Raw genomic sequence first — 26,469 nt, 5'->3', positions numbered from 1 at the left:
TTAGATAACTGGAGACTTAAACATAATATTTTTTTATAACTCACAAATTATCAAAATGACAGGCTACTTTGACACAAACAAACTGAGAATCTGAAATCAAGAAAAACAATCTTGTCTTGAATCCATGAATAGCCTGGACGTATAGTGCCTTGCGAAAGTATTCGGCCCCCTTGAACTTTGCGACCTTTTGCCACATTTCAGGCTTCAAACATAAACATATAAAACTGTATTTTTTTGTGAAGAATCAACAACAAGTGGGACACAATCATGGAGTGAACAACATTTATTGGATATTTCAAACTTTTTTAACAAATCAAAAACTGAAAAATTGGGCATGCAAAATTATTCAGCCCCTTTAATTTCAGTGCAGAAAACTCTCTCCCAGAAGTTCAGTGAGGATCTCTGAATGATCCAATGTTGACCTAAATGACTAATGATGATAAATACAATCCACCTGTGTGTAATCAAGTCTCCGTATAAATGCACCTGCACTGTGATAGTCTCAGAGGTCCGTTAAAAGCGCAGAGAGCATCATGAAGAACAAGGAACACACCAGGCAGGTCCGAGATACTGTTGTGAAGAGGTTTAAAGCCGGATTTGGATACAAAAAGATTTCCCAAGCTTTAAACATCCCAAGGAGCACTGTGCAAGCGATAATATTGAAATGGAAGGAGTATCAGACCACTGCAAATCTACCAAGACCTGGCCGTCCCTCTAAACTTTCAGCTCATACAAGGAGAAGACTGATCAGAGATGCAGCCAAGAGGCCCATGATCACTCTGGATGAACTGCAGAGATCTACAGCTGAGGTGGGAGACTCTGTCCATAGGACAGCAATCAGTCGTATATTGCACAAATCTGGCCTTTATGGAAGAGTGGCAAGAAGAAAGCCATTTCTTAAAGATATCCATAAAACGTGTTGTTTAAAGTGTGCCACAACCCACCTGGGAGACACACCAAACATGTGGAAGAAGGTGCTCTGGTCAGATGAAACCAAAATTGAACATTTTGGCAACAATGCAAAACGTTATGTTTGCCGTAAAAGCAACACAGCTCATCACCCTGAACACACCATCCCCACTGTCAAACATGGTGGTGGCAGCATCATGGTTTGGGCCTGCTTTTATTCAGCAGGGACAGGGAAGATGGTTAAAATTGATGGGAAGATGGATGGAGCCAAATACAGGACCATTCTGGAAGAAAACCTGATGGAGTCAAAAAAGACCTGAGACTGGGACGGAGATTTGTCTTCCAACAAGACAATGATCCAAAACATAAAGCAAAATCTACAATGGAATGGTTCAAAAATAAACATATCCAGGTGTTAGAATGGCCAAGTCAAAGTCCAGACCTGAATCCAATCGAGAATCTGTGGAAAGAACTGAAAACTGCTGTTCAAAAATGCTCTCCATCCAACCTCACTGAGCTCGAGCTGTTTTGCAAGGAGGAATGGGAAAACATTTCAGTCTCTCGATGTGCAAAACTGATAGAGACATACCCCAAGCGACTCACAGCTGTAATCGCAGCAAAAGGTGGCGCTACAAAGTATTAACTTAAGGGGGCTGAATTTTTCAGTTTTTGATTTGTTAAAAAAGTTTGAAATATCCAATAAATGTTGTTCCACTTCATGATTGTGTTCCACTTGTTGTTGATTCTTCACAAAAAAATACAGTTTTATATCTTTATGTTTGAAGCCTGAAATGTGGCAAAAGGTCGCAAAGTTCAAGGGGGCCGAATTCTTTCGCAAGGCACTGTAGGTGTGTGGAGACACACATACTGTACAATATGAGGAGGAAATTATAGTCTAGTTATAGTTTTTTAAAGAAACTGTCCTGTAAAAATCTCACTTTTAAAAGTCCAATGCAGCTGTTTTTATCTCAATATCAAATAATTTCTGAGTAACAATTAAGCACCTTACTGTGATTGTTTGAAATTAAAATGGTCAAAAAGAAACAAAAATTGCTTCTTAGCAAAGAGCAATTTCTCAAGCTAAAATTTTTTCTTGGACTGTCAGGGAGTGGTCTGGGTGGGGAGGGGAAAACTGAAAACCAGCTGTTATTGCAGAGAGGTTTCGAACTCTCTCTTATTGGCATGTAAAATCAATTACTTGTTGATGTCACCAGGCAGGCCAAAACTCCATCCCATCAAAACAGACTGAAATTTCAGGACTTCTTTCAAACAGCTCTTACACTAAAAGGGCATTATCATAATTTTCACAATTTCACAGAATTATCCCAACCTCAGTGTGGAAATATATATGAAACACAGAAAAAATCTAATTTCTGACTTTACTTTGATAGTTCGTATTCTGATATCTTTATTGTTCGATATAAAAGACACCAGCAAATCAGCTCAAAGTGATTTTGATTTTGGAAATCTGTTCCCATGTGTAATAGAGAGATATAGTCCCTTTTGAAAACATTCACAACCCTAGACTTATCCACGTTTTGAATTTAATAGCCATTTTTTGTCAACGCTCTAACATAAAAAAAAATGTTAACAAGATTTTTATAATGAATGGAAAATAAAACACGAATACATCTTGATTATATAAGTAGTCAATACATGCTAGAATGACCTAAGAGCTTTGCACACCTGGATTGTACAATATTTTTTCCATTATTATTTTAAAAATTATTCAAGCTAAGTCAAGTTAATTGTTGATCATTACTTGACAGCCATTTTCAAGGTTTTGCCATAGATTTTCAATCCGATTCAAGTCAAAACTTTAACTACTTTAACTACTAACTTTAACAAAACTTTAGCCACTCTGGAACATTCAATGTCGTCTTGCTAAGCAACTCCAGTGTATATACTTGTGTTTTAGGTTATTGTCCTGCTAAAAGATGCATTGGTTTCCCAGTGTCTGTTGGGATGTTGCCTGTGCTTAGCTCTATTACTTTTATTTGTGTCCTAAAAATAACTCCCTAATCCTTACTGATGACCATAACTTGATGTAGCCACCACCATGCTTGAAAATATGAAAAGTGGTACTTAGTAATATGTTGTGGTGGTTTGCCCCAAACATCACAGTTTGTATTCAGAACAAAAAGTTAATTTCTTTAGTGGCTTACTGCAAACATGTTGCAAGTTTTGGGATATTTCAATTCTGTACAGGCTACCTTCTTTTCACACTGTCTATTAGATTAGTATTGTGGAGTAACTACAATGGTGTTGGTCCATCCTCAGTTATCTCCCATCACAGCCATTAAACTCTGTCACTGTTTTGAAATCACCATTGGCCTCCCTGAGCGGTTTCCTTCCTCTCTGACAACCTAGTTATGAAGGGTGCATGTATCTTTGTAGGTTCCATCAAAAGTGCAATAAATAATTGCACCATGCTCAAAGGGATAATCAATGTCTTTTCTTATTTTTTACCATCTGCCAATGGGTGCCCTTCTTTGTGAACCATTGGAAAATCTCCCTGGTCTTTGTGCTTGAATCTGTGCTTGAAATTCACTGCTCTCCTTAGGGACCTTACAGATAATTCTAAGTAGGGAGTACAGAGATTGGGTTTTCATTTTAAAAAATCATGTATCACACTATTATTGCAGACAGAGTGAGTCCAACTGTTTGTGACTTGTTAAGCTCATTTGTAATCCTGATTTTATTTAGGCTTGCTATAACCAAATGTTAGAATATTTATTGACTGAATAAATAAGCAGAATATTAGCAGCACTAGATGCGCAGTGTAGAGAGGGTTCGCTTCTGTTCAGCAGAGGGAAGGATGACCCACACAGGGTACACACAAGCAACATCAGCTGGTGAGTTGTGGGGGAGCGATGAGTGTGGGCAGGCAGGCTTCGCTCCGGCTCCGATCATACACACCGACTCTCTTACTTCCCCATAGCTAACCAGTCACCAGCCTTCTAGTTAGCTTGTCGTTGACTGGTTAAGAAACACAAACTGATTTACGAAATAAAAACAATAGCATTGCGTTTAATAGTAACAGCAGTCTAGCTGTTTGTCTCTCTCCCCCTCGAGTATAAAGAAGTAGGCTGTCTTTGAATTTGTAGTCTCTCATAACTCTCCCAGTTTCTCCACTGTATATACCATAGCCAGGTTTTGACAAGTCTCCCTCTTTTCCACGGAGAAAACAGCTTGTTTCTGAAGTTATGACCCATACTATCGGTGCAAAATTTGTTTTTGCCAAATTTTACATTCATAAACCATACCGAGGGCCGTTCTAAAACTAGGCTGACTTGCAGACTGGACAGCTAAACATTTGTTTAGGCTACACCTTGTTGGCTGGCTAGCTAGCTAACAACCTGGTAACTTTACCAATAACCTATATGCAAACATTTGGTGGTAAAGAAAGAAGGGGATAGGTAAATTGCTTGCAGGAGAGTGGCGTGCCATGCTTCATACACAATGTGTTCCAGTGGTACAGATATCTATTATTTATCCAGATGTAGAGAGGATCTAAAGCAGTTGTCACCAACCTTTCCTCCATCCGGTGCTTGACGTCGCCGGTCTACTAACCACCGGTCCTGGCAATCTGCACTCTATTCCACAGTGGACTGTGCAAAGAGGTCCAGACCAAGTTGGCATGTCGGGATGACAACATCGCGTCCAATGGCTATCCACCTTCTTCGAGCTCGCCAGTGTCTACCTCGCCACTCACCTCCCTACTTTGGCTGTCCTGAGGCAGAGCCTGAACCCACCTCTCCGCTGCAGAGCAGCGTCGATGGAGACAGCTGGCTCTGTCCCTATTATGGCCAGGAGGGGCACCAGCTTTAGTGGTGTCTGGTGTGCCCCAACCCAGAGTTCACTAGAGCAGGCGGATGGCACTGTGACCTTCCGTATCCCAGGGTAGGCGCGAGTATTCAATTACCTTCATTCTCCGCCAAACCTTTTATGATTCCTATGGCTGGCTGTGCCTCAAGTTTGGTCTCTACAGCTCTAGTGGACACCGGTGCCGTTGGGTACTTTATCGACCAGGCCTTCACATTCAGGGATGAGGCAACTTCATATCTGTTCTCCTCTCCTTTTACTGTTTAAGCCCTGAATATGCGTCCATTGGGATCCAGCACAATTATGCACGTCACAGCACCACTCACCCTCACCGTGGGACCCAAGCACCAGGAAAGCCTTCCTCATCATCACCGTACACAAAGTAATCCTCGGCTTCCCGTGGCTCCAACTTCATAACCTGGCTGTGGCCTAGGATGTTGGAGGACCTATTTTATCACTCTCTCTCTCTGGTCTGAGCCAGACTGAAGCCCCTGCAGTGGATGAGCGGTTCTGGAGTATAGAGAAGGTGTGGAACGCTACCCACTTGAGCCTCCAGCACACTGTCCGAAGGTTCAGGCGGACCACCACCGCAGTGAGGCTCCCGTGTTCCATCCTGGTGATCACGTCTGGCTCTCCACCAGGAAACTCCAGCTCCGCCTGTCCCTGCCAGAAACTGAACCCCAGGTTTGTGGGGCCCTTCAAGATCCTCCAGAGGGTCAATGTGGTAACATATTGTTTAGGGGTATTGTCACACCTACTCCTGCAGGCAACCCACATTGTGCACACCATGCAACCATCATTTCACACCTACTCCCCATCTTTAAGCACACATGGACTTCCTCACCACACTGATTCCTCCCCCTTCACATAACCCTCTGTTGCCTCAGTCACCAAGCAGTATTGGTTTTGGTTACGTTCAGAACACATCTGCTGTTTTGTATTATCTTCATGTTTATTATTATTAAACTCGCCTTCTGCAGCTGTTTCCAAACTCCCTGCGTATACATTACATCAGTATGTTGTAGGCCCAATACATTATCACATTATCATTTTATTTGCTCTGCCTAGTTAAAGGTTAAATAAAAAAAATAAAAAATCACCACATACTTGCTTTGCTTGAATGACCCTGCAGATGCATTGTTGTGGGACAATTTCAAAATATATATATTTCAAAAGTTTAGGTAGGCAATACAGATCAGTTGTTGTATTACTTGTGAGGCACAGCTGAGTGAGCATTCATTTAAATAATTAGCTTTTTATTTTTCACTGGGCTGATGATGCCTGCATCTGATGGTCAATCTCATGAGAGAGACTAAGAGAGCAGCAGACTGATGGTCTGTCTCTCAACATCCTACGCTTTCCCTGCCAAAAAGGAACACAGTCTTCCAGTTTATGGTAAAACTCGAGTTCACCGCATTATTTCTTCCGGTTTGGAGCGAGTGGTCGCATCGCACTTCGCTCCCGCAGGTAGTATAACTTTTTCATTACATTTCATTACATTTCATTATAGCACAACGGTTTGATTTGTCTAATCTTAGCAATTTCTTCTCAGCTAGCTACATAGCCGTCTTTGTATCAAAGATAATTGCGTAATTATCGTATTTCGCCGTCCTAACGTAGTCTTCACTAGCCAGCTAGCTAACGTCCACTGATTAGCTGCACTGGAAAAACTATTACACTCAACTGAACGACTTGATTAGTGTAGTGTTAGCTAGCTACATAGCTGTCTTTGCTGTCTTCGTATCTTCGTTCCAAGATAATTGTGTTTTTAGGTTTAGAGTGTGTAGTCTTAGAGTGATTATCTTAATTTACCGAGGTTAGCTAGCCAGCTATTTGTCGTCCTTAACGTAGGAGACTCTGCTAGCTAGCCAACAGCTAGCCAACAGCTAGCCAACGCTAGCCAACGTCTACTGAATAGAACTCAACAACCCGGTCGCATTCACAGGTAGTATCACATTTTCATTTCATTTCATTACAGTACAACGGTTTGATTTGTTTGATCGTAGCTAGCTACATAGCTAGCTACATAGCCGTCTTTGTATCTAAGATAATTGTGTAGTCTAGAGCGATTTTCTAGGTTAGCCAGCCAGCTATTGTCGTTCTTTTAACGCAACGTAACGTAAACAACACTACTAGCTAGCCAGCTAGCCCCGAATAGCAGCACTGCAGAAACTATTACACTCAACGGAACGACTTGATTAGTGTAGTGTCAACAACGCACCCACTGCCAGCTAGCCTACTTCAGCAGTACTGTATCATTTTAATCATTTTAGTCAATAAGATTCTTGCTACGTAGCTTAACTTTCTGAACATTCGAGACGTGTAGTCCACTTGTCATTCCAATCTCCTTTGCATTAGCGTAGCCTCTTCTATAGCCTGTCAACTATGTGTCTGTTTATCCCTGTTCTCTCCTCTCTGCACAGACCATACAAACGCTCCACACCGCGTGGCCGCGGCCACCCTAATCTGGTGGTCCCAGCGCGCACGACCCACGTGGAGTTCCAGGTCTCCGGTAGCCTCTGGAACTGCCGATCTGTGGTCAACAAGGCAGAGTTCATCTCAGCCTATGCCTCCCTCCAGTCCCTCGACTTCTTGGCACTAACGGAAACATGGATCACCACAGACAACACTGCTACTCCTACTGCTCTCTCTTCGTCCGCCCACATGTTCTCGCACACCCCGAGAGCTTCTGGTCAGCGGGGTGGTGGCACCGGGATCCTCATCTCTCCCAAGTGGTCATTCTCTCTTTCTCCCCTTACCCATCTGTCTATCGCCTCCTTTGAATTCCATGCTGTCACAGTTACCAGCCCTTTCAAGCTTAACATCCTTATCATTTATCGCCCTCCAGGTTCCCTCGGAGAGTTCATCAATGAGCTTGATGCCTTGATAAGCTCCTTTCCTGAGGACGGCTCACCTCTCACAGTTCTGGGCGACTTTAACCTCCCCACGTCTAGCTTTGACTCATTCCTCTCTGCCTCCTTCTTTCCACTCCTCTCCTCTTTTGACCTCACCCTCTCACCTCCCCCCCCCCCTACTCACAAGGCAGGCAATACGCTCGACCTCATCTTTACTAGATGCTGTTCTTCCACTAACCTCATTGCAACTCCCCTCCAAGTCTCCGACCACTACCTTGTATCCTTTTCCCTCTCGCTCTCATCCAACACCTCCCACACTGCCCCTACTCGGATGGTATCGCGCCGTCCCAACCTTCGCTCTCTCTCCCCCGCTACTCTCTCCTCTTCCATCCTATCATCTCTTCCCTCCGCTCAAACCTTCTCCAACCTATCTCCTGATTCTGCCTCCTCAACCCTCCTCTCCACCCTCTCTGCATCCTTTGACTCTCTATGTCCCCTATCCTCCAGGCCGGCTCGGTCCTCCCCTCCCGCTCCGTGGCTCGATGACTCATTGCGAGCTCACAGAACAGGGCTCCGGGCAGCCGAGCGGAAATGGAGGAAAACTCGCCTCCCTGCGGACCTGGCATCCTTTCACTCCCTCCTCTCTACATTTTCCTCCTCTGTCTCTGCTGCTAAAGCCACTTTCTACCACGCTAAATTCCAAGCATCTGCCTCTAACCCTAGGAAGCTCTTTGCCACCTTCTCCTCCCTCCTGAATCCCCCCTCCTCCCTCTCTGCAGACGACTTCATCAACCATTTTGAAAAGAAGGTCGACGACATCCGATCCTCGTTTGCTAAGTCAAACGACACCGCTGGTTCTGCTCACACTGCCCTACCCTGTGCTCTGACCTCTTTCTCCCCTCTCTCTCCAGATGAAATCTCGCGTCTTGTGACGGCCGGCTGCCCAACAACCTGCCCGCTTGACCCTATCCCCTCCCCTCTTCTCCAGACCATTTCCGGAGACCTTCTCCCTTACCTCACCTCGCTCATCAACTCATCCCTGACCGCTGGCTACGTCCCTTCCGTCTTCAAGAGAGCGAGAGTTGCACCCCTTCTGAAAAAACCTACACTAGATCCCTCCGATGTCAACAATTACAGACCAGTATCCCTTCTTTCTTTTCTCTCCAAAACTCTTGAACGTGCCGTCCTTGGCCAGCTCTCCCGCTATCTCTCTCTGAATGACCTTCTTGATCCAAATCAGTCAGGTTTCAAGACTAGTCATTCAACTGAGACTGCTCTCCTCTGTATCACGGAGGCGCGCCACACTGCTAAAGCTAACTCTCTCTCCTCTGCTCTCATCCTTCTAGATCTATCGGCTGCCTTCGATACTGTGAACCATCAGATCCTCCTCTCCACCCTCTCCGAGTTGGGCATCTCCGGCACGGCCCACGCTTGGATTGCGTCCTACCTGACAGGTCGCTCCTACCAGGTGGCGTGGCGAGAATCTGTCTCCTCACCACGCGCTCTCACCACTGGTGTCCCCCAGGGCTCTGTTCTAGGCCCTCTCCTATTCTCGCTATACACCAAGTCACTTGGCTCTGTCATAACCTCACATGGTCTCTCCTATCATTGCTATGCAGACGACACACAACTAATCTTCTCCTTTCCCCCTTCTGATGACCAGGTGGCGAATCGCATCTCTGCATGTCTGGCAGACATATCAGTGTGGATGACGGATCACCACCTCAAGCTGAACCTCGGCAAGACGGAGCTGCTCTTCCTCCCGGGGAAGGACTGCCCGTTCCATGATCTCGCCATCACGGTTGACAACTCCATTGTGTCCTCCTCCCAGAGCGCTAAGAACCTTGGTGTGATCCTGGACAACACCCTGTCGTTCTCAACCAACATCAAGGCGGTGGCCCGTTCCTGTAGGTTCATGCTCTACAACATCCGCAGAGTACGACCCTGCCTCACACAGGAAGCGGCGCAGGTCCTAATCCAGGCACTTGTCATCTCCCGTCTGGATTACTGCAACTCGCTGTTGGCTGGGCTCCCTGCCTGTGCCATTAAACCCCTTCAACTCATCCAGAACGCCGCAGCCCGTCTGGTGTTCAACCTTCCCAAGTTCTCTCACGTCACCCCGCTCCTCCGTTCTCTCCACTGGCTTCCAGTTGAAGCTCGCATCCGCTACAAGACCATGGTGCTTGCCTACGGAGCTGTGAGGGGAACGGCACCTCAGTACCTCCAGGCTCTGATCAGGCCCTACACCCAAACAAGGGCACTGCGTTCATCCACCTCTGGCCTGCTCGCCTCCCTACCACTGAGGAAGTACAGCTCCCGCTCAGCCCAGTCAAAACTGTTCGCTGCTCTGGCCCCCCAATGGTGGAACAAACTCCCTCACGACGCCAGGACAGCGGAGTCAATCACCACCTTCCGGAGACACCTGAAACCCCACCTCTTTAAGGAATACCTAGGATAGGATAAGTATTCCCTCTCACCCCCCAACTTTAAGATTTAGATGCACTATTGTAAAGTGACTGTTCCACTGGATGTCATAAGGTGAATGCACCAATTTGTCATTCGCTCTGGATAAGAGCGTCTGCTAAATGACTTAAATGTTAAATGTAAATGTAATTTCTGCCTCATGCACAAATTATTATATTTAATCCTATGAACAGAGAAAGTTGAATATTTCTCAATATAAAAACAGATCCAAGTCGCGAATAATAACTCAAATCTATCGATACATGGTCTTACTTCATTGCAGCTGCACTGCTGGTTGAAGCACGAGTGGAAGTAAGAAGAACCCACATTTTATGGCTTGTAAAAGTGTTGACAGTGCTGAGTAACAACTTAAACACGAACTTACTCATTAAAACAGCAGCTCTTTCTTTGCTGTATTTGTCGACAGTCTCTCTAGTCATGGTATTAAACGTTTTATCTCACAGTATTAACTTTTCTGTAGGTTTCTTTTACGCCATCTACGTTACTGCAGACACGGTATTCTGAGCCATCCGATTGTCCCGCAGTAGGCCTATAGTGCACTTGATTTGCTTTCCGGGCATGCCGGGAAGGCAGACTAATAAAATGTTTCAAAATGGGAAAACTTCGCCTACCCAGGGCACTGGGCAGCTGAATCGGGTGCACCTACCGCCAACAGCATCAGACGAATAAGAAAAAATAGGAAGGAAATGCTTTTTGACTGTTGGTGAGAGGTTAAATGGGTTGGTTGTTTGAGTGCTTTGCTGACATGTTGGAGATACTGTATGTACTTTGTAAGGGTTGCTCTAAAATATAGTCTACAATCTGTAAAAAGGGTTATTGGAGTGCTTTGTGTCTTGGCATTTTGGACAGTAATGCTCTTAAGGTTTTATACCAAAAGGTGAGGAGATTCCCTAAGTACAACAAAGGCATGAGGTCCATGGGACTTGAGATGCATCTCATCAAGAGGTACAGTAACTAAAATGTCTATTGTCTAGGTCTTTATTATGTGTCAGCACTTGTACTGTACACCCTTGCATGTTAACTTAACTAAAACACTTTTACTTTCACTATAATTGTATCTTAAATACAGTTAATACAGTTCATTCTAACCTCTGTTGCTCAAAAGTCAGCCGAGTTCTCACTCCTAGATAAGTGGTGTAAGACAGTAGGCCAAATGACCAGACAGAGCAGAGATGTGGTATACGACAATGTAATACAGCTCACATGTTGGTATAAGACAGCAGCAGCTGGAGTAGAGAATGACACACCAGAGAGCTGGACGTGGCATAGAGACTACAGTGTAAAGAGATACATGATGTCACGATGAGTCATAGGGTGGTGACCTGACCTGCTTCTCATAAATGAGTACCCCCAGGAAAGACACTGATACAAACACATGTACACAAACATATCAAATGCCCTTAACAAGATTCAGCTTGACAACATCCTTATGGGAAGTCAATTGTTGGTATCACAGATACTGAGATTAAAGTACACTGCCATACCAACAGTATGTGGACACCTGCTCGTCGTACAACTCATTCCAAAATCATGGCCATTGATATGGAGTTGTGGATACTGCTATAACAGTATCCACTCTTCTGGGAATGCTTTCCAGTAGATGTTGGAACATTGCTGCGGGGTCTTGCTTCCATTCAGCCACAAGCAGTAGTGAGGTCTGGTGCTGATGTTGGGTGATTAGGCTTGGCTCACAGTCAGTGTTCCAATTCATAGATGGGGTTGAGGTCAGGGCTCTGTGCAGGCCAGTCAAGTTCTTCCACACCGAACTCGACAAACTATTTCTGTGTGAAACTCACTTTGTGCACTGGGGCATTGCCATGGTGAAACAGGAAAGGGCCTACCGCAAAATGTTGCCACAAAGTTGGAAGCACAGAATAATCTAGAACATCATTGTATGCTGTATTGTTAAGATTTCCCTTCACTGGAACTAAGATACTTAATCCGAACCATGAAAAACAGTCCCAGACGATTATTCTTCCTCCACCAAACTTTACAGTTGCCACTATGCTTTGGGGCAGGTACCGTTCTCCTGGCATCCGCCAAACCCAGATTAATCTGTTGGACTACCAGATGGCAAAGTGTGATTCATCACTCCAGAGAATACGTTTCCACTGCTTCAGAATTCAATGGTGCAGAGCTTTACACCACTCCAGCCGACGCTTGGCAGTGCATATGGTAATCTTAGGCTTGTGTGTGACTGTTTGGCCATGGAACCCATTTCATGAAGCTCCCGATTAACAGTTCTTGTGCTGACGTTGCTTCCAGAGGCAGTTTGGAACTCGGTAGTGAGTGTTGCAATCGAGGACAGACGATTTGTATGAGCTACGCTCTTCAGCACTCGGCGGCCCCGTTCTGTGAGTGATGGACTGACTTGTTGGAAAGGCGGTGCCAAGGTTGAAAGTCACTGATCTCTTCAGTAAGGCCCTTCTACTGCCAATGTTTGTCTATGGAGATCGCATGGCTGTGTTTGATTTTATACACCTGTCAGCAACGGGTGTGGCTGAAATAGCCGAATCCACTAATTTGAAGGCGTGTCCAGATACTTTTGTTTATACAGTATCTGTCTATCAAGCTGTTTTATCATTTATATACCAACTCTTAGTTACTGAATATAAGAGCCAGAGGTGGTAAAAGATTCAGTTTTAAATCCCAGTAAAAAATGATGTCCACACTAAAAGTTTTTTGGAAGCAACACCAGGACCTGATAGAAAATCAAATCAAATGTGTCAAGTCTTGTAGAAATCAATCGCAGGGCTATCGAGGTCAAAGTCATGAAAGACATGAAGCCATAAATATCCCAGTGGTGGTCTATTTCCTGGTCAGCCATTTTATTGCCTGGCTAAGTCAGCATGTACCTATATTGTACTGCAGTATCACAGCAGGCCCATCAAATCTACTGTCCCTGTATGTGTGTGTGTGTGTGTGTGTGTGTGTGTGTGTGTGTGTGTGTGTGTGTGTGTGTGTGTGTGTGTGTGTGTGTGTGTGTGTGTGTGTGTGTGTGTGTGTGTGTGTGTGTGTGTGTGTGTGTGTGTGTGTGTGTGTGTGTGTGTGTGTGTGTGTGATTGTGTGTCTTTAAACTAATCCGTACTGGCTATTTACACAATTTAATAGCTTCCAATCATGTCCCAAATTAATCCTCCCTGGGCCAAATGAAGACATTACAGAAAACATTACAACTTTGGCGCTGATCCAAATAGAGAATCACTCTCCCAGACACTCAATAAACTTGATATGCACGCACGTGAACACACAAAAACACAAACACTCTGGGCTTGTCAGAGAGTGTCATCTTGTCATTTTGCGGTCAAAATGAAAGACCTACTGAAATGTGTCTCCTGACCCCTCCTGTCTCAGCCTCCAGTAATTATCCTGCAGTAGTTTATGTGTCGGGGGCTAGGGTCAGTTTGTTATATCTGGAGTACTTCTCCTGTCCTATTCAGTGTCCTGTGTGAATCTAAGTGTGCGTTCTCTAATTCTCTCCTTCGCTCTTTCTTTCTCTCGGAGGACCTGAGCCCTTGGACTACCTGACATGATGACTCCTTGCTGTCCCCAGTCCACCTGGCCGTGCTGCTGCTCCAGTTTCAACTGGTCTGCCTTATTATTATTCGACCATGCTGGTCATTTATGAACATTTTAACATCTTGGCCATGTTCTGTTATAATCTCCACCCGGCACAGCCAGAAGAGGACTGGTCACCCCACATATCCTCTCTCTAATTCTCACTTTCTTTCTCTCTCTCGGAGGACCTGAGCCCTAGGACCATGCCCCAGGACTACCTGACATGATGACGCCTTGCTGTCCCCAGTCCACCTGGCCGTGCTGCTGCTCCAGTTTCAACTGTTCTGCCTTATTATTATTCGACCATGCTGGTCATTTATGAACATTTTAACATCTTGGCCTTGTTCTGTTATAATCTCCACCCGGCACAGACAGGTAGCCTGGTTCCTCTCTAGGTTTCTTCCTAGGTTTTGGCCTTTCTAGGGAGTTTTTCCTAGCCACCATCCTTCTACACCTGCATTGCTTGCTGTTTGGGGTTTTAGGCTGGGTTTCTGTACAGCACTTTGAGATATCAGCTGATGTACGAAGGGCTATATAAATACATTTGATTTGAAATACTTCCTCAGTCTAGTAGGGATTGCATCAGTGAGACATATTATCGCTGTTCTCTAAATGAAACAATTGTTGCAGGGCTGTCTGGAAACTCCATTTGTCACCGTCACTCCACGAGACGACACAGCATTCTCCAGGACAGACTTCTCTTTTCTCCCCCAACACACTCTGTCAAGATGGCATGGCATAGCACAACGAGACACAACACCATGCAGCACAACAGAGAGAAGAGGAGTGGAGGAGAGGAGGAGAGAGGAGAGCAGTGGAGATAAGGGGAGGAGAGAAGCAGAGACCAGAGGAGTGGATTGGAGTGGAGAGGAGCGGAGGAGAGGAGAAGCACTTTTTCTCCTGCAAACCTCTTCCACTGTTATGCTGGTGAATGAGGACCCAAAAGCGACTTAACGAAAACAGAGTCTTTATTCCAGTATATGACAAAAGTAATAATCCTGGATATATCAAGGAGAAAACAAAACAGGAAAAACTTAAATCCACTCGTAGTAACGAGGACTGACTGGAGACTCGACCATAGACTGCAGGTTGCTTCGGGAAGGCACCGACCGTAGCAGACTAAGACACCTGCTCACACGCAGCATCTGAAGAAGACAAAACACGACAGGGCGAGACAAGGACACAGAACAGCGAACATCATACAAGGATCCGACAAGGACAGAAGCGGAAAACAGAGGGAGAAATAGTGGCTCTAATCAGAGGGCAAAATAGGGGACAGGTGTGAAAAGAGTAAATGAGGTAGTTAGGAAAATGAGGAACAGCTGGGAGCAGGAACGGAACAATAGGGAGAGAGAGCGAGAGAGGAAGAGAGGGAGGGGAAGAGAGGGATAGAAAGAGGGAAAGAACCTAATAAGACCAGCAGAGGGAAACGAATAGAAGGGAAGCACAGAGACAAGACATGATAACCAAAGACAAAACATGACAGTACCCCCCCCACTCACCGAGCGCCTCCTGGCGCACTCGAGGAGGAACCCTGGCGGTGACGGAGGAAATCATCAATCAGCGAACGGTCCAGCACGTCCCGAGATGGAACCCAACTCCTCTCCTCAGGACCGTAACCCTCCCAATCCACTAAGTACTGGTGACCACGTCCCCGAGAACGCATGTCCATGATCCTTCGTACCTTGTAAATAGGTGCGCCCTCGACAAGGACGGGGGGGGGGAGACGAACAGGGGCGCGAAGAAAGGGCTTGACACAGGAGACATGGAAGACAGGGTGGACGCGACGAAGATGTCGCGGAAGAAGCAGTCGCACAGCGACAGGATTGACGACCTGGGAGACACGCAACGGACCAATGAACCGCGGAGTCAACTTACGAGAAGCTGTCGTAAGGGGAAGGTTACGAGTGGAAAGCCACACTCTCTGGCCGCGACAATACCTAGGACTCTTAATCCTACGTTTATTGGCGGCTCTCACAGTCTGCGCCCTGTAACGGCAAAGTGCAGACCTCACCCTCCTCCAGGTGCGCTCACAACGTTGGACAAACGCCTGAGCGGAGGGAACGCTGGACTCGGCGAGCTGGGACGAGAACAGAGGAGGCTGGTACCCCAGACTACTCTGAAACGGAGATAGCCCGGTAGCAGACGAAGGAAGCGAGTTGTGAGCGTATTCTGCCCAGGGGAGCTGTTCTGCCCAAGACGCAGGGTTTCTAAAAGAAAGGCTGCGTAATATGCGACCAATCGTCTGATTGGCCCTTTCTGCTTGACCGTTAGACTGGGGATGAAAACCGGAAGAGAGACTGACGGAAGCACCAATCAAACGACAGAACTCCCTCCAAAACTGTGACGTGAATTGCGGACCTCTGTCTGAAACGGCGTCTAACGGGAGGCCATGAATTCTGAACACATTCTCAATGATGATTTGTGCCGTCTCCTTAGCGGAAGGAAGCTTAGCGAGGGGAATGAAATGTGCCGCCTTAGAGAACCTATCGACAACCGTAAGAATCACAGTCTTCCCCGCAGACGAAGGCAGACCGGTAATGAAGTCTAAGGCGATGTGAGACCATGGTCGAGAAGGAATGTGAAGCGGTCTGAGACGACCGGCAGGAGGAGAGTTACCTGACTTAGTCTGCGCGCAGTCCGAACAAGCAGCCACGAAACGGCGCGTGTCACGCTCCTGAGTAGGCCACCAAAACCGCTGGCGAATAGAAGCAAGTGTACCCCGAACGCCGGGATGGCCAGCTAACTTGGCAGAGTGAGCCCACTGAAGAACAGCCAGACGAGTAGAAACAGGAATGAAAAGAAGGTTACTAGGACAAGCGCGCGGCGACGCAGTGTGAGTGAGTGCTTGCTTAACCTGTCTCTCAATTCCCCAGACAGTCAACCCGACAACACGCCCATCAGGAAGAATCCCCTCGGGATCGGTAGAAGCCACAGAAGAACTAAAGAGACGGGATAAGGCATCAGGCTTGGTGTTCTTATTACCCGGGCGATAAGAAATCACAAACTCGAAACGAGCGAAAAACAACGCCCAACGAGCTTGACGTGCATTAAGTCGTTTGGCAGAACGGATGTACTCAAGGTTCTTATGGTTAGTCCAAACGACAAAAGGAACGGTCGACCCTCCAACCACTGTCGCCATTCGCCTAGGGCTAAGCGGATGGCGAGCAGTTCGCGGTTACCCACATCATAGTTGCGTTCCGATGGCGACAGGCGATGAGAAAAATAAGCGCAAGGATGGACCTTATCGTCAGACTGGAAGCGCTGGGATAGAATGGCTCCCACGCCCACCTCTGAAGCGTCAACCTCGACAATGAATTGTTTAGTGACGTCAGGAGTAACAAGGATAGGAGCGGACGTAAAACGCTTCTTGAGGAGATCAAAAGCTCCCTGGGCGGAACCGGACCACTTAAAGCACGTCTTGACAGAAGTAAGAGCTGTGAGAGGGGCAGCAACTTGACCGAAATTACGAATGAAACGCCGATAGAAATTAGCGAAACCTAGAAAGCGCTGCAACTCGACACGTGACCTTGGAACGGGCCAATCACTGACAGCCTGGACCTTAGCGGGATCCATCTGAATGCCTTCAGCGGAAATAACAGAACCGAGAAATGTGACAGAGGAGACATGAAAGGCGCACTTCTCAGCCTTCACGTAGAGACAATTCTCTAAAAGGCGTTGGAGTACACGTCGAACGTGCTGAACATGAATCTCGAGTGACGGTGAAAAAATCAGGATATCGTCAAGGTAGACAAAAACAAAGATGTTCAGCATGTCTCTCAGTACATCATTAACTAATGCCTGAAAAACAGCTGGAGCATTAGCGAGACCGAACGGCAGAACCCGGTACTCAAAATGCCCTAACGGAGTGTTAAACGCCATTTTCCACTCGTCCCCCTCTCTGATGCGCACGAGATGGTAAGCATTACGAAGGTCCAACTTAGTAAAGAACCTGGCTCCCTGCAGAATCTCGAAGGCTGACGACATAAGGGGAAGCGGATAACGATTCTTAACCGTTATGTCATTCAGCCCTCGATAATCCACGCAGGGGCGCAGAGTACCGTCCTTCTTCTTAACAAAAAAAACCCCGCTCCGGCGGGAGAGGAAGAAGGCACTACGGTGCCGGCGTCGAGAGAAACAGACAAATAATCCTCGAGAGCCTTACGTTCGGGAGCCGACAGAGAGTATAGTCTACCCCGAGGGGGAGTGGTCCCCGGAAGGAGATCAATACTACAATCATACGACCGGTGAGGAGGAAGGGAGTTGGCTCTGGACCGACTGAAGACCGTGCGCAGATCATGATATTCCTCCGGCACTCCTGTCAAATCACCAGGTTCCTCCTGAGAAGAGGGGACAGAAGAAACAGGAGGGATAGCAGACATTAAACACTTCACATGACAAGAAACGTTCCAGGATAGGATAGAATTACTAGACCAATTAATAGAAGGATTATGACATACTAGCCAGGGATGACCCAAATCAACAGGTGTAAAAGGTGAACGAAAAATCAAAAAGGAAATGGTCTCACTGTGGTTACCAGATACAGTGAGGGTTAAAGGTAGTGTCTCATATCTGATACTGGGGAGAAGACTACCATCTAAGGCGAACATGGGCGTGGGCTTCCCTAACTGTCTGAGAGGAATGTCATGTTTCCGAGCCCATGCTTTGTCCATAAAACAACCCTCAGCCCCAGAGTCTATCAAGGCACTGCATGAAGCAGCCGAACCGGTCCAGCGTAGATGGACCGACATGGTAGTACAGGATCTTGATGGAGAGACCTGAGTAGTAGCGCTCACCAGTAGCCCTCCGCTTACTGATGAGCTCTGGCTTTTACTGGACATGAATTGACAAAATGTCCAGCAGAACCGCAATAGAGGCAAAGGCGGTTGGTGATCCTCCGTTCCCTCTCCTTAGTCGAGATGCGAATACCTCCCAGCTGCATGGGCTCAGTCTCTGAGCCGGAGGAAGGAGATGGTTGCGATGCGGAGAGGGGGAACACCGTTAACGCGAGCTCTCTTCCACGAGCTCGGTGACGAAGATCTACCCGTCGTTCTATGCGGATGGCGAGTGGAATCAAAGAGTCCACACTGGAAGGAACCTCCCGGGAGAGAATCTCATCCTTAACCTCAGCGTGGAGTCCCTCCAGAAAACAAGCGAGCAACGCCGGCTCGTTCCAGTCACTAGAGGCAGCAAGAGTGCGAAACTCTATAGAGTAATCCGTTATGGATCGATCACCTTGACATAGGGAAGCCAGGGCCCTAGAAGCCTCCCTACCAAAAACTGAACGATCAAAAACCCGTATCATCTCCTCTTTAAAGTTCAGATAATTGTTAGAACACTCAGCCCTTGCCTCCCAGATAGCTGTGCCCCACTCTCGAGCCCAACCAGTAAGGAGTGAAATGACGTAAGCAATCCGAGCTCTCTCTCTTGAGTATGTGTTGGGTTGGAGAGAGAACACAATATCACACTGGGTGAGAAAGGAGCGGCACTCAGTGGGCTGCCCAGAGTAACATGGTGGGTTATTAACCCTAGGTTCCAGAGACTCGGAAGACCAGGAAGTAGCTGGTGGCACGAGACGAAGACTCTGAAACTGTCCTGAGAGGTCGGAAACCTGAGCGGCCAGGGTCTCAACGGCATGACGAGCAGCAGACAATTCCTGCTCGTGTCTGCCGAGCATTGCTCCCTGGATCTCGACGGCAGTGTTACGAGAATCCGTAGTCGCTGGGTCCATTCTTGGTCGGATCCTTCTGTTATGCTGGTGAATGAGGACCCAAAAGCGACTTAACGAAAACAGAGTCTTTATTCCAGTATATGACAAAAGTAATAATCCTGGATATATCAAGGAGAAAACAAAACAGGAAAAACTTAAATCCACTCGTAGTAACGAGGACTGACTGGAGACTCGACCATAGACTGCAGGTTGCTTCGGGAAGGCACCGACCGTAGCAGACTAAGACACCTGCTCACACGCAGCATCTGAAGAAGACAAAACACGACAGGGCGAGACAAGGACACAGAACAGCGAACATCATACAAGGATCCGACAAGGACAGAAGCATGACATCCACTCCATCTCTCCTCCTAAACTCCTTGCAACCACACCTCACTCTCTCTCCCTTTTGCCCCCCCCCCCCCATAGAGACTGTGGTTTTTATGGGTGTCAACTGTGGTTTTTATGGGTGTCAGACTGTGGTTTTTATGGGGTGAGGGTGGGGAGAGACCACACACTTAATCTTATTCAGACATCTAAATTGATTAAACATTCATTTAGATTTGTACGTGTGTGTGTGTGTGTGTAGGCATGTGTGTGTGGTATTTTCATGAATAAATGATGTGTGGTGATGAACAGCGGGTGGGGGTGTAGGAACAAGCCTCTATAATATTTACTAAACAGAAACAGAGAGTCAGGTTGCACTAACTAACAAGACATGAGAGCAACACAGCATAGAACAGTGCTCCACAACCTGCACAAAGGTTATGCAAATATTCCCTTTAGAAGTCTGTATATCTTTAAATCAGGTTGGGAGAGACACACAGAGAGAGACAGGCAGACTAGGAGAAAGACAGAGGGGCTAAACTCCTATCTGAGCAAGGAGAAGAGTGTGTGATTGGTGCAACTCCACAATTGCGTCTGTCCTGTCGGTACACTCTACTGGAACCTCAGTGTGTGTCTCATTACAGGACACACACACACACACACTTATTGAACACCTAAACATTAATTTGAATGTATTTGGGAGGGAAAGCAATTAAGGGCTCAAACATCTCAGAGTGTATGTGTTTGTATGAGTGTGTGTGCATGCGTGTGTTTGTCCTCCTCTGAATGTAGAACAGCAATCATTCATCTTCTGAAAAAGAGTGTCATTCTCTCATTAGTGAAGGGGGTGCAGATCGGAGAGAAGGGGGACGTGGAGAGGAGGATGGAGGGGAAGGAGGAGTGGGCATTTTCAAAATAGTTGAGAAGAGAAAAGAGAGACGTAGGAATTAAGTTGGAAGGAAGGAGGGGTAGATAAAAGGTAGGGAAGAGGGGGAGAAACGGAGGACAGGGGGATGGAGAAGGAGGTAAAGTTAGTGTATACAGAGGCGTCATGCCTCTAATATACAGTGCATTCGGAAATATTCCGATCCTGTCCCTTTTTCCACATTTTGTTATGTTACAGCCTTATTCTAAAATTGATTAAATACATGTTTTCCCTCATAAATCTACACAGAATAACCCATAATGACAAAGCGAAAACCAGTTTTAAGATTTTAGAAAAAACAGAAATACCTTATTTACGTAAGCATTCAGACGCTTTGCTACTACAAGACTCGAAATTCAGCTCCTGTTTCCATTGCATCCTGTTTCCATCGATCATCCCTGTGGTAACTTCAATTGATTGGACATGAAAGTCACACACCTGTCTATATAAGGTTCCACAGTTGACAAGGCCCTTCTCCCTCGATCGGTCTGTTTGGCCAGGCGGCCAACTCTAGGAAGAGTCTTGGTGGTTCCAAACTTCTTCCGTTTAGAATAATGGAGGCCATTTTGTTCTTGGGGACATTCAATGCTGCAGACATTTTTTGGTACCCTTCACCAGATCTGTGCCTCGACACAATCCTGTCTCGACATTGAAGGTCCCCAAGAACACAAAAATCAAAAAACCTGTTTTCGCTTTGTCATTATAGAGTATTGTGTGTGAAATTGCTGAAAACAAATACATGTAATTGCTTTTAGAATAAGGCTGTAATACAACAAAATGTGGAAAAAGCCAAGGGGTCTGAAAACTTTCCGAAGGCACTGTATATATTATATATGGTATATATATATATTCTCTCTCACTGTAATATTACTATTCACCTAGCAATTTTATGAAGTTGGCTTTAACTAGCCCAGATAGGTTCCCAATCTCTCAACCTCATAACCAGCTACCAAGGAGCCATTACAGGCTATCAATAAAGTAAGAGATTGTTTAAATATATTAGCTGTTATGCCTGCTGGCAAGGCAGGTAGACTGTAGAAAAGCAAGCAATTTCTAAATGTACTGAATAAGACTCACATTCCTTTACCCATATTTAAGCAGAGATGCAGAGAAGCATATTTATTTTCTTTAAAATAGCTATAGAATGCAGACAGCTCGAGGTATGCTTTTTATGCAGAAAAGTAAACATATTTTTTTACGTAGAATTAAGCATAATGAGTATAGCTCTAGATTGCAGGAAAATGCCATTTCAGCTGTTTGAAAAATGCTAAATTCTCCCACTTTGGACCATCCCTCATCCATCCTCACATAATTTGTGCCCCTCAGAGAGTTTTGGGGTACATGATACCCTGAGTGTATATAGGTGGTGAGAAGAGAGAAGGGATGTTTCCTCCCGAGTGGCGCAGCGGTCTAAGGCACTGCATTGCAGTGGGTTCAATCCCGGGTTGTATCACAACCGGTAGTGATCGAGAGTCATATAGGGCGGTGCACAATTGGCCCAGCGTCTTACAGCTTAGGGGAGGGTTTGGCCAGGGAGCTTTATTTGGCTCATCGCGCTCTAGCGGCATCTTGTGGCGGGCTAGGCGCCTGCAGGCTGACCCAATTGTCAGGTGAATGGTGTTTCCTCTGACACGTTGGTGCGGCTGACTTCCGGGTTAAGCAGGTGGGTGTTAAGAAGCGGGTCATGTTTTGAAGAACGCATGACTCGATCATCGCCTGGGGAGAAAAAAATACAGAGATACGCGTGGACAGCAGTGGGCAAATGTCTGCCATTTTTTGGTGTTTTGTGTAACAGGTGTTTCTTTCCATTCAGCCCTGTTTGGAGACTAGATATATGTTATGAGTGGATGAACGCGCACTCACAGCCTCGTAAAGGAGCCCTTTGTAGTGATTGTTTGACAATCAGATGAAAATATCATGATTGGTTGTGTTTATGCCACAATAAAATGTAATATATTTTAAAAGTTAAATGACAAATCTTTACGGCTAGGCCCACAGACATCCTATTGAATTAATAGGGATTATGTATTTATATGATTAGGCCCGTAAAATGTATTGCTGCACGTGTACATCTTAATTTATTTTTTAACTTGGCAAGTCAGTTCAGAACAAATTCTTAATTACAATGACGGCCTACTGGGGAACAGTGGGTTAACTGCCTTGTTCAGTGGCAGAACGACAGATTTTTACCTTGTCAACTCGGCACATACTGGCCCAACACTCTAACGACTAAGGCTATCTGGGAGATGGTTGGCAAATCACCTGCTTGTTCGTACAGGATCAGGAGGAGTGGAGGAGCTTCACTCTGTTAACAATGGAATTGTTGATACATGCATGTTTCCATTTTGTTTTCACCTCATCGGTGATGCCATTAGAAAGGAGAGGAGAACTAATGTTAAAAAATTTCGCTTTGGTCCGCTTCTTACGACGATCGTGACAATCTGGGTTGTCAATCAAACGGTAAAAACATATGTGGGGCCACAAACCACAGAGATAGAGATGTCGACCAATCACAAACCCCTCTCCCTAGATGATGGTCCCATTTAATTTTCTATTGTCTGTTTAATTCAAGTAAACAGACACTTTTTAATATCTCATTTCTATTTCATCGGGAGTTGATAATGATCTAGACTCTAACAGCAGGTGTGAGATGAGACAATAGACAGAAGCATGGTTAATTTGTGGAGTCGGAGTGTGGGGATAACAACTGAGCAGTGCAGTGGGACTATTGATTTGACCATGGTGTCTGGGGTAAATGCAGGGTTCATCAAACAATCTTGAATTAAACAGTGTTTTAATGATGAGGAGGGAAGATCATTTAAATTATTAATGTAAATATTTAATGATGTTATGTTAAACTGACTGCAGGGGGGACTTCACTGATTGGCTTAACCGAGGCAGGAAATCAATATGATTGGTTAATGCCTCAGGAGATGAGGTCTCAGGGTTAAACAGGCCACCTGTCAACCTCTCACAATGACCTATATGACCTTTGACGGTTTAAAGAAATTATTAACATTCTGCTCTCAAAAATTGTGATCCAAATATTGGTAATGGACTTATTTATATATCTGACAACCAGAAGTGTAATTTGAATTAGAGAACGGAACCCTCAACCTTGGCTTTCCTAACACCATGCTCTCAAAAAGTGAACGACACAGTACCATGTTTCACCTAGCACCGTGCTCACACAGCCCAGCCCAGACTGCAGCAGAGAACTGATGGCAGAAGCATCATCAGCACAAAATATGATCCATTTCTTTTCATTTAGCACTAACAAGACAAACACCTGTGTGTGTGTGTGTGTGTGTGTGTGTGTGTGTGTGTGTGTGTGTGTGTGTGTGTGTGTGTGTGTGTGTGTGTGTGTGTGTGTGTGTGTGTGTGTGTGTGTGTGTGTGTGTGTGTGTGTGTGTGTGTGTGTGTGTGTGTGTGTGTGTGTGTGTGTGTGTGTGTGTGTGTGTGAAGGAGAGGAAGTGGAAGTGTGCCTGCGTGTGTCACCCCTAATTTTCAATCAGTTATTTATTTGTTAAACTAGGTGTGTGTGGAGTGGCTGTTAAGAGGTGCACTTTGTCATAGTGTGTATTTGGCTGATCTTCTCTCTCAGGCACCAACACGCCCCACAAATACCTCCTGACATGCAAATTAAGGAGAATATAAACTCCAAATGACTGAAGGTTCCATCCGACTCAGCATCAAAATTGTTAATAGGTTTAATAACAATTTTAATAAATGCAAGAATTGGACAATGGACGAAGATACTCCAAAGTTTTGGAATTGTTAAGGAAATATAGCACATCAATATAGCACATAAAACATTTGACTGGGATTTTGATGGGAATGTCACAGTTTATTTTCTTAGAGCGCACTCATATACATTTTGTAATAGTGTCAGGAATATATTTTACAATTGTGTTAAAATAAAGAAAATTATATATGCCTCATTTGCAGAAATACACTTGGTGTATTTGCATTTATGAAAATATGAACATAAAGGGGTGGGACAGGGCTTCAACCACAAAAACTTCCGTAGTGCAGGAAGGCCTAGACTGTCTCGACTTCCTCATTAATTACTGTTGTGTTCACGTTCTGTTGCATAATTCAACAACCTGGAAAGCCTTGGGTTCATACATGTTAACATCAGAAACCTCCTCCCTAAGTTTGCTTTATTCATTGCTTTAGCACACTCCGCCAACCCTGCTGTCCTAACTGTGTCTGAATCCTGGATTAGGAAGTACACCAAACATTCTGACATTTCCATCCCCAATTATAACATTTTCTATCAAGATCGAACTGCTAAAGGGGGGCGGAGTTGCAATCTACTGCAGAGACAGCCTGCAGAGTTATGTTCTAAATATAATAATATATGCCATTTAGCAGACGCTTTTATCCAAAGCGACTTACAGTCATGTGTGCATACATTCTACGTATGGGTGGTCCTGGGGATCGAACCCACTACCCTGGCGTTACAAGCGCCATGCTCTACCAACTGAGCTACACAGGACCCAAACAGTTCTACTTTTAAAAATCCATCTCTCCAGAAATAAGTCTCTCACTGTTACTGCTTGTTATAGACCCCCCTCAGCTCCAAGCTGTGCCCTGTGAATTGATTTCCCCCCCCATCTATTGTCCGAGCTCGTACTGTTAGGTGACCTACACTGGGACATGCTTAACACCCCTGCTGTCCTACAATCTAAGCTAGATGCCCTCATACTCATACAAATTATCAAGGAACCTAGCTGGTACAACCTCAAATCCGAAAACATGGGCACCCTCATAGATATCATCCTGATCAACTTGCCCTCTAAATACACCCCTGCTGATTTCAACCAGGATCTCAGCGATCACTGCCTCATTGCCTGCATCCGTTATGGGTCAGTGGTCCCTCATCACTGTCAAACACTCCCTAAAACACTTCAGGAGCAGGCCTTTCTAATCCACCTGGCCCGGGTATCCTGGAAGGGTATTGACCTCATCCCGTAGAGGATGCCTGATTGTTCTTCAAAAGGGCCTTTCTCACCATCTTAAATAAGCATGCCTGTTTAAAGAAATGTTGAACTAAGAGCAGATATAGCCCTTGTTTCACTCCAGACTTGACTGCCCTTGACCAGCACAAATACATCTTGTGGCGCACTGCACTAGCTTCGAATGTTTCAGGGAAGTCAGGAACCAATATACACAGTCAGTTAGGAAAGTTAAGGCTAGCTTTTTCAAGCAGAAGGTTTAGGGACCATTGTTCCAAAAGGTTTAGGGACATTGTACAGTCCATGGAGAATAAGAGCAACTCCTCTCAGCTGTCCCCTGCACTGAGGCTAGGAAACACTGTCACCACCGATAAATCCACGGTAATCGAGAATGTTAATAAGCATCACTCTACAGCTGGCCATGCTTTCCACCTGGATACCCCAACCCCGGCCAACAGCTCTGCACTCCAGCAACTGGCCCAAGCCCCCCCCCCCCCCCAGCTTCTCCTTCACCAAAATCCAGACATCTGATATCCTGAAAGAGCTTCATAATCTGGATCCCTACAAATCAGCTGGGCTAGACAATCTGGACACTCTCTTCCTAAAATGATCCGCTACCATTGCTGCAACCCCCCTATCGTAACCACCATCGATAAAAAAACAATACTGTGCAGCCGTCTTCATCGACCTGGCCAAGGCTTTCAACTCCGTCAATCACCATATTCTTATCGATAGACTCAACAGCCTTGGTTTCTCTAATAACTGCCTCGCCTGGTTCACTATCTACTTCTCAGATAGAGTTCAGTGTGTCAAATCGGAGGACCTGTTGTCCGGACCTCTGGCAGTCTCTATGGGGGTGCCGCAGGGTTCAATTCTTGGGCTAACTCTTTTTTTCTGTTTATATCAATGTTGTTG

At 45.7% G+C, this 26,469-nt stretch overlaps 1 protein-coding gene across 1 annotated transcript in view; it reads right to left on the bottom strand.

Annotated features, from left to right (window-relative positions):
- The window catches only part of LOC124020489 (reelin-like), a 266,814-nt gene that overhangs the window by 167,993 nt on the left and 72,352 nt on the right, over positions 1-26,469 (bottom strand). The window lies entirely within an intron of this gene.

Source organism: Oncorhynchus gorbuscha, unplaced genomic scaffold, assembly GCF_021184085.1.
Source record: "Oncorhynchus gorbuscha isolate QuinsamMale2020 ecotype Even-year unplaced genomic scaffold, OgorEven_v1.0 Un_scaffold_835, whole genome shotgun sequence".
Taxonomy (NCBI): domain Eukaryota; kingdom Metazoa; phylum Chordata; class Actinopteri; order Salmoniformes; family Salmonidae; genus Oncorhynchus; species Oncorhynchus gorbuscha.
The sequence above is the reverse complement of the archived record's forward strand: the minus strand, read 5'-3'. Positions and strand labels throughout refer to the sequence as shown.